Below are 8,910 nucleotides of genomic sequence, written 5' to 3'. Positions count from 1 at the left end.
TTTGGTTTTAAAGACCTCGATATCCATTGTTAAATTAGGACTTTATGAGCACTAAGCCCATATTTTGAATAGTAATATTTAGGGCTAACCCAAGGCCAATGGTTTGGCTAGCTATTGCTGGACAGAATAATCAAAGGCATGTACACATCTCAGTACAACAAACATATGAGGGACACTGCTAAAAACAGTAGTATGTAACATGCATCAAGGCCCTTAGGATGAGAAACTTCTGTCGGGCTTACCTCAGCCAAAAACCTGTATCATAAGCTAGTAACAGGCCGGGATCTGGATACGGCTTATGCAAGATGTAGAAAAACTTGAGCTGAGATCCAACCCACTAACATTCTACATATGTCAAAAGAAAATTGATCTAGCCGACAAGTGAAACTATGGGATAAGTCCAAGGTTCAAGAGTTCAGGCATTGACATGTTGTGAATCACAACAGAGTCCAAGGTGATATATATGGTAAAGGGCTATATGCTAAGGTCAAATCGTTGGATTTAATCTAGACTGGGAAATGGAGTTGTAGCTTTTTATATAGAAATATGAGTAAGTTTTGGATTACTAGAACACACAAGCTAGAGCTCCATTGAATTGGTTTACCAAAGAAGGGGTAAGTTTGCAGTTTCAAACTTCAAAAAGGGGGAAGGAAGCACCCGACTCTCTATTTTAAGGGGGCATTCTTTTTTTGGATTTTGAGGGGGGGGGGGAGAAGTTTGTTAATGGGATTTTGGTTTCCATTGACCAAGAATCCCATGTTCTTTTTTCATATTTATGTGAGGATCAGAGAAACTTTATTTTTCTGGGTAAGTGGCAAGTGACACCCATCTCCTAGGTAGGTAAATAACTTTCCCACCTGGGGGAAAATTGCCAACACTTGAACGGAACAAAAATTCCCCTTTTAATAACGGATTTTTATGGCTAAAATGGTCATTGCCTTATTTACCGGGGAAATAAAAGAACATGGGTAAATGCACCTACCCGGGTAAGTGTTTCCCAAGAAAAACTTACCCAGGTAAATAACTTACTAAAAAGCAAACAGGGCCTTAAGATAGAGGGTTTCAAATCCTCTATTTGAAGCACCCCACTCTTTCTTAAAAACAAACTTCCAGACTCTCTAAACAAAATGCAATGGATTAAACAAAAAATAGGAGAAAACAGGGGCCAAAGAAGTTTCAAATAGAGAATTTCAGGTTAGGCATGCCAGTGCTTAACAGTTAAATGCAGCAATATAAATACCAACTATGTATAGCATAAAATATGTTCCACATTTAGGTATGCCACAATTCTGTGTTCTGTCCTGCAACACAGAATTGAAGTATGCCAGAGAAGCTTTAAATAGAAGATTTCAGGTCAGGTATGATAGATAGTGCTTCACAGTCAAGTGCAGAACTATAAATACCAATTATGTATAGTATAAAATATGTTGCACATTTAGGTATACCACAATTCTGTGATTGTCCTGCAACAAGCATCAAAGACCACCTAAAACTACAAGAAAATGGAGAAATGCATAAAATTCAAAGGAAAATGACAGCAAAGAAACAACTCACATGGAAAGTATCAATGAAGATAAGTAATTCATTCAAGAATAAGATCAGTATTTAAATATAAATTCATCTTGGCCCATCAAGCATACTTGAGCAAGATGAAATCTATGAACTAATCACAATTGAAATCTTCTGTTAGATGTCACAACATTTCTTTGAGAAATGACCTAAAACCATAAATGTTTACTCCAATCCTGCAGCAAATAGAGCATCGGTAACCATTATCTATCAGCTTATTCTCTTATGTCATAACATGATACAAATGCATGATACCTTATCTGTTATTCATAGAAGGATGCTACCCAATGACCACCAACTTTCACTGTTGATGTTTATTGTTAATCTATATATTAATTCTGGGGGAAAATGCATTTATCATGTGGCAGTACCATTGAAGTAGGTTGTATAGGCCTAGTCCACTGATAAATATGAGACAAAGAATGAAAATTGGAGAAAAAGTAATATCCAATTTGATAAAGTAGCACATCCGTCTCAAATAACATTGAAAGAGAATTGGGTTCCTATAGCATATGATATAATATCCTGATTAGACCCAAAACAAACCCTTGTTGTCAAAACAATTAGAAAACACCAGGAGTGGAATCTGCAAAACCACTCAGCATTCAAAACATTTTCTTAGGATTAGGCAAACTCATTATAGATGATTTTCTTTCCAGAATCTTATTGTTAGGCCCTTGGCCAGTAACAGGAAAATCCAACCCTTACAAATGGAATTTTCAGAACCCTTTTTTCTTTTTTTTTTTAACTTTATTTATTTATTTGAATGACTGAGAACTACCTATGAACACATGGATTAAAACAAGGTTCAGTAATGGCTGAGAAGATTGGTATAGACTGGCTTTCCAAATCCGGTGAGGATGCAATAAAATGGAAAAGAAAGACTAATTAATACGATTTCAATGTGAATAAATTTTCAAGGGTCCTCTGCTCTGATTAATTAAGGGAACAACCCCTTCTGCGAGCACAGAGGATGTATGGTTGAGGAATCTGTCAAGCCTCATGAGAAAGACTCATTCTTACGTAAAAATAAAAAACAAACTATCCATAAAAACTTACATAAAATTGCATGTATTTTGTTCTGATAGCAAAAATAATAATTTTTCTGTCACAGCTGAAACTTAAAATACCATTGCCTAACAAACTATTTCAATTTTCAATCCAGTCAACTAATATCATTGAGTTGTTAATCCCTGACTCCTCGAACGTGAGCTCCGTGGCATAATCCAGCTGCTTTGAATCCCCTGGAATTGCTTGTACCAAGCGGAATGGTCTTGCCCCTGTTTCCTCAAGCTGAGAATAACAGAATGACCATAACAACTGTATGGGATCCTTACGAAGGAAATTCCGCTGAACCCGACGTCCATCTGGAAACCGAACCGCCACCCTGCAGAGAAGGCTCTTTTCACACTTGGGTTCTCCGGGGAGTGGTGGATAGATAGTTTTCTCAATCAACGAGGTTTCAGTCTCCGTAGAAGCCAACATCATCTCCTCATGTTTTGCAACTTCGGTTTCCTGACTATAAACCAGAGATTGATGACTCCTCGCTTTACGTTTATAAACAAGAGAAGGTGGATAGTTATTGGGACCGTAATCCATGAAGTGAACTAGATCCATCAATAAAGTCTCTGCTTCAACCACTCCACTCCATGAACGCATCATCTGTCCTGTGATAGGGTCAATCACAAGAACCGCAGGAACAGAACCCAAAGCATAAAAGTTACAAATCTTCAGCCCTTCATGCGAATCATCATAAACCTGTAAGAACACAAAGCTAATGGTAATCATCTGAGCAACAGACTCATTTGCCCAGGTATCACGGTTCAACAGATGTGAGCTGAAGTCCTTAGCGGATTGAACATTTACTAGAAGCCACTTATTCTGAAGAGAGGCTTCACCTTTTGCTTCGTGAAAGGTTCCCTGGTACAGCAGCTCAACAGGAGGACGATACAGTGAAGCAAGATCAGATGAATGGCTTCTCCCAGATTCCCATACATTCGAATGGTTTCTGGGCATGGGATGATCAGATTCATCGCACAGTTTCTCTCTCTTCACTGGTAGAGGGGGACGAACGTTATCTTGAAGTCCAGCGTAGAATAACCGGATAGCTTCTTCAAGGTTCCAACCCGTAGCTTCCAAGAACTGTATGGCTGTTTGGGCTGATTGGCCCACAACAATTCCCAGGAACGACGAGACCAGTGTGTCTTTCTCGCCTGAAACGACAGTGTTCTCCATGTATGTAAACCGAAGAATTTGAACTTCTTGTATGTAAACCGAAGAAGAGAACGTCACCAAAACCAGCGTTTCTGATTCACAGGAACGATCTGGGCTTTGGAATTTAAAGATAAAAACAAGTCTAATTCATAATTCCACACGGAGAAGGATAAGGAAGTTACCAAAAAAAAAACCGAAAGAGAGCAAATCGCTCGTATCTCGGTGGGAAAACATTCCATTATGCATGTTTTCTTGTTTCCTAAGATATTTGGGAACTCACTTCTGCCGTTCTGCGTGTGGGAGGACTGACTCACTTTTGTTTGCCCTTTGCCGTTCTGCGTGTGGGGCTGTAATCGGATCGGATAAAATCATGTCTGAACCCGACTCCGAAATTTTAAAATGTAAGGATAATTACTAAAATGTAAGATTTCAATTCCATTCTTTCTCTGAAAAAAAAAATGCTTCTCTATTACAAATCCTATTTTTGTATTCAATTTTTTGTTGGGTAAATAAAAATAAAAAAAAAATTATTTTATATGTTGTCCAAAATCCATACTTATAAATGACAAGTTTTTTCTCCCATACCATATTAATAATAATAGAATGCTACTAGATGTTTGAAAAAGTCACTACTTTTAAGAGTAATCAAGTAAGAATTGAATGATTTTAAAGAGGATTCGGGGAGTAGAGTTTAAGTTGGAGAATTTTTTAATTATAGATTTTTGTTTCACATATCAATAGCTTTCCATTAAATCTGAACCCAATGGGGCTTAGGGATCTCATCAAATTGGATTCAAATTTAATTTGTTAAACAAAAATTAAACAATAGAAGCATATAAGAATAGATAATTATTTTATATTTTAATATTTTAAATAAATAATAATTATTTATATTTTATATATTATTTTTAAGAATTTTTGCAATAAAAAAAATAATAATTAATTTCAATTAGGGTTGTTCATCAAATTAATGAAATTGACCAATCCAACCCAATACGATCCGAATTGGTCAGTTGTCTAGTATTTCCAATTGGTTTTGGTTTAGCAATTTCCCAACTTGATCAAGTCAAGTTAGTTTGGTTTGGTCATTTGTAAACCAAACAAAATCAAACCGACTTGATCATAGATATATATTAATATTTTAAATTTTAAATATAATTTTTAATACAAAAAAGTGGTAAATTTTTCATATTTCTTAGTCTAAAATATTTTTATATTATGAATTTAATTTTTTTTATTTTATATTTGATCGTTTTAAATGTTTAAATTTCAATTTAATTTTTAAGTTTAAATCTTTTGAACTGACTAACAAAACCAAAAACCAACCCAAATCGACAATACCAATGTTTGAATTGTCACCTGACCTTCATTCTAGGTTTGATTCTATTGAAACCCATCTCTCAATCAAAAACCATTTGAACTGAATGGTTCAATTGTTGGCCCATTTGACCCGACCGTCACGTCACAGGTTGCACACTTAATATAGTGCAAACTTTCAGAGGCCATTCCACCATGCATTGGGAATATCTCTTCATGAAGGCATTAATAATAATACAAAATACAAGAGGGGTTTCCAATGTGCATCTAGGAAACAATGTGAGGTTGGTGTGACGTGTGAAGAGTAGTTCTAGACTCCTACACTTCAGCCCGAATTGGGATCTACTCCTCACGGAGTGCTCCTCACTCTGATATCACCACATCCCACCATATATTGGGATCATCTCCCTATGAATAATAAATACAAGCACAGGAGATGTTCCCGATGTGTGGCTAGGACATGCTGTGAGGAGAAAATATGGACTAATTCAACTCTGTCGAAAGATGTTGAGAACTTCTGCCAACAAAACATGTTCCAACTTTATACCAACTTGATCAAACATTGGACATCTCACTATGAGATTGGGACCCACCATGTAGGAAATGTGCAGTGTGAGATTATGTTGGTATAGAGGGTTGTAACGTGCTTTGTTGGCAGATGATATGTGCTCTCCCAAAAGGGCATTAATGGTCCGTTTGATTGCTGAGAAAGAACAGGACAAGAAAAGATGAAATGAAAAGAGATGGGATGAGAAAGGAGAATTTATTTTTCTAACTTTGAATTCAGTGTTAGGTTGTTGATACCAAATATGTGAGAAAATTAATTTTCAAGTGTATAATTGGTGGGAACCAAAAGTATCAGGCACAAGTGTTTAGCGGCATGCCAAGATCTACAACATCCTACAAGGATCAGGCATGGGTGTCCGGCCGTGTGTTCAAATCTACAGCATCCTACAAGGATCAGACACAAGTGCTCAGCAACATGTTCAGATCTACAGCATCCTACAAGAATTAGGCGTTGGTGTTCGGTGGCGTGTTCAGTCTGATGTTGGTGGCGACTGGGAGGAAGTTGGCTTGGTAATTGGGTGTTGTGGGTTGTTCATGGCATGCTTCCTGGAGAACAGAGGTGGGTTGGTAATTGGGTATTGGTTGTTCATCGCTTGCTTGCTAGAGATCAAAGGTGGGACCTTCTATGACACGACGGAAGAATAGGAGTATAAGGAGGTTGTAGTATCTAACAGTGGTGATGATGTTTGAATTCGAACAAATCAAAATGGTGTTTGGTGGGATGCCTTTAGGGGAAGAAAATGGTGTTCGTCAAGATAGTACAAGGAGATTGTAATGGTTAATGACATTCATGACCATTGGTTTTTGTTATGGACATACCACCCGGCATCGCGCTGTGGCGCAGTTATAGGCAGCAGTACGCATCATATCGCGCACAGCAGCATGCACCGCCCGGCGGCACGCAGCGGCACAGTCATAGGCAGCAGCACGCACCGCACGGCAGCAGCACTAGGCAGCAACACGCACCGCACGACAGCAGCACTAGGCAGCAGCACGCACCACACGGCAGCAGCACCGTGAGGCGCACGCACCATCGGCAGCAGCAGTAGAGCGGGGCCCACATGACAGCTCATCAAGGTGGGTCCCACCTTATCCTACCACAACAGCTCGACTTGCCATCTACCATCTACACTTTCCATCATGCCTTATCCTTATCTTATCTGTTCTTAGTAGGAGTCGTGTTATCATTAGAGGAAGGCAATCTGTTTAGATGTAAGAGTTTGAATTTGTTAAGGATTCCCTAGTCTAGCTGAATCCAATAAGGAATTCCCTTTGTAATCTCCTATTTAAGGAGCTATGAGTGGAAATAAATTCATTCAGTTTTCAACCAAGAAAGGTGTAAGGAGAGTTCGGGTGATCTCTTGGACAAATCACCCCCTAGTTCGCCACCATAGGGTCAGCATGCAAAGGGAAGCGCAAGGGAAGGTTAGGAGTTTTCCCCGTGGACCGCCCCGTGAAGAGATCCTACGCCCGGGCCCATAACATTTTGGTATCAAAGCCTAACGTCATGGGCGACATGGAGCAGCTATCATCCAAGGTCCACGAACTGGAACACTGACTCGTGAAAAATCATGCTGAAGTAAAAGAAGTCAAGGAGGATGTCAGGGAGCTTCGGCGCCTACTGGAGTTATACTTCTCCACCAGAGAAAGGAGTCCTGAAGAGGCGGCCACCAACCACAACCGCCGCCCAGATCGGGCCGAGGGCTCCGGTGAACGACAGGACGCCACCCCAGCTGCAGTGGTCATACCCAAATACAGTCGTCTGGAGTTTCCCTCATACAGTGGCAGCGGTGACCCATTGGGATGGCTGTACCTCTGTGAGCAATTCTTCCGTAATCAACGCACGGAGGAGAAGGACAAGGTCAGCCTGGCCGCGTTCCACCTGACCGAAGAGGCACAGCTCTGGTTCTACCGTCTAGAGCAGGAAGAACCCGGGCTTAGTTGGGAACAATTTAAATCCTATTGCCTCCTCCGGTTTTGACCCCCGCTGACAAGTAACCCGCTGGGCGAACTAATCAACCTCAAGCAAACCGGGACTGTGGCGGATTATTAGCGCCAGTTCCAAACCCTTCTCACCAGAGTAGCCTCGGTATGCCCAGACCAGCAAGACAACATGTTGACAGCAGGGCGAGTGGAACCCCTAAGAGTGGATGTCGAGATGCAGCACCCCCCTAATCTAGTCACAGTTGTGAACCTCGCACATGCCTTCGAAAGGAAGATGCAGATCTCCCACGGGGGCTTCAGTATAGGACGACCGACATCAACTTGGACGCCTTTGAAGACAGCAGGAGTGACTTCCTCTTCGATCACCAGTAGAGAACCAAGGCTGCCTGTGGGCAACCCCTCCAGATTAGCATCAAGCATAGGAAGCAGTAGGTCTGCACCCCCCATTAGGCGGCTGACCCGAGCTGAAATGGCAGAACAGCGCGCAAGGGGGCAGTGCTTCAACTGCGATGACCTGTATTCTGCGGGCTACAAGTGTAAGAAGTTGTTCCGTCTCCTAGTAGAAGAACCCGAAGAGGAAGAGGACGAACCTGCAACATCAGAACTAGAAATCTCCCTCCATGCCATCACGGGGGTCAAGACTTCCCAAACCATGCAACTGAGAGCATTGATAGCAGAGCGGCCAGTCCGTATTTTGGTGGACTCGGGTAGCACCCACAATTTCATCAGCGAACAGGCGACTCACAAGTTAGAACTGCCCATGGAAAGAAGACCACAATTACCGGTGGCCGTGGCAAACGGGGAAAGAGTTCACTGCCCCGGAATTTGCAAGGACACCAGAATTCAGGTCGGAACAGAGTCCTTCCAAGCAGATTTATTCGTACTATCCTTGGACGAATTTGACATCGTCCTAGGTGTTAAATGGCTGATCACGCTTGGACCAATCCTATGGGACTTCGCCGCCCTGACCATGACCTTCAACTTGGATAGCAAACCAGTCACATGGCAGGGAACCAGAATAAGAACAAGGGCGCAGCTACATACACTCCAAGGTGGGGACTCACGCGCAACGGATATGGAAAGGCTCCTTACGGACTTCTCTGCAGTACTCAAGGAGCCCAAGGGCTTCCCCCTCCCAGAGCTTGCGACCACCGAATCCCTCTGATAACTGGATCAGATCCCATTGTTGTCAGGCCCTACCACTACCCACATCGGTAGAAAGATGAAATAGAAAGGCAGTGCGCAGACATGTTACAGCAAGGGATCATCCGCCCCAGCCGCTCCCCCTTCTCCTCCCTA

At 41.5% G+C, this 8,910-nt stretch overlaps 1 pseudogene across 1 annotated transcript; it reads right to left on the bottom strand.

Annotated features, from left to right (window-relative positions):
* Window positions 1-2,430: 2,430 nt before the first annotated feature.
* Window positions 2,431-4,045, bottom strand: LOC104594706 (plant UBX domain-containing protein 7 pseudogene; annotated as a pseudogene). Its single transcript, XR_016084497.1, has one exon. The product of XR_016084497.1 is annotated as a plant UBX domain-containing protein 7 pseudogene (transcript).
* Window positions 4,046-8,910: the final 4,865 nt, after the last annotated feature.

This window comes from Nelumbo nucifera, chromosome 3 (genome assembly GCF_055504915.1).
Source record: "Nelumbo nucifera cultivar China Antique chromosome 3, China Antique-T2T, whole genome shotgun sequence".
Lineage (NCBI taxonomy): Eukaryota > Viridiplantae > Streptophyta > Magnoliopsida > Proteales > Nelumbonaceae > Nelumbo > Nelumbo nucifera.
The sequence above is the reverse complement of the archived record's forward strand: the minus strand, read 5'-3'. Positions and strand labels throughout refer to the sequence as shown.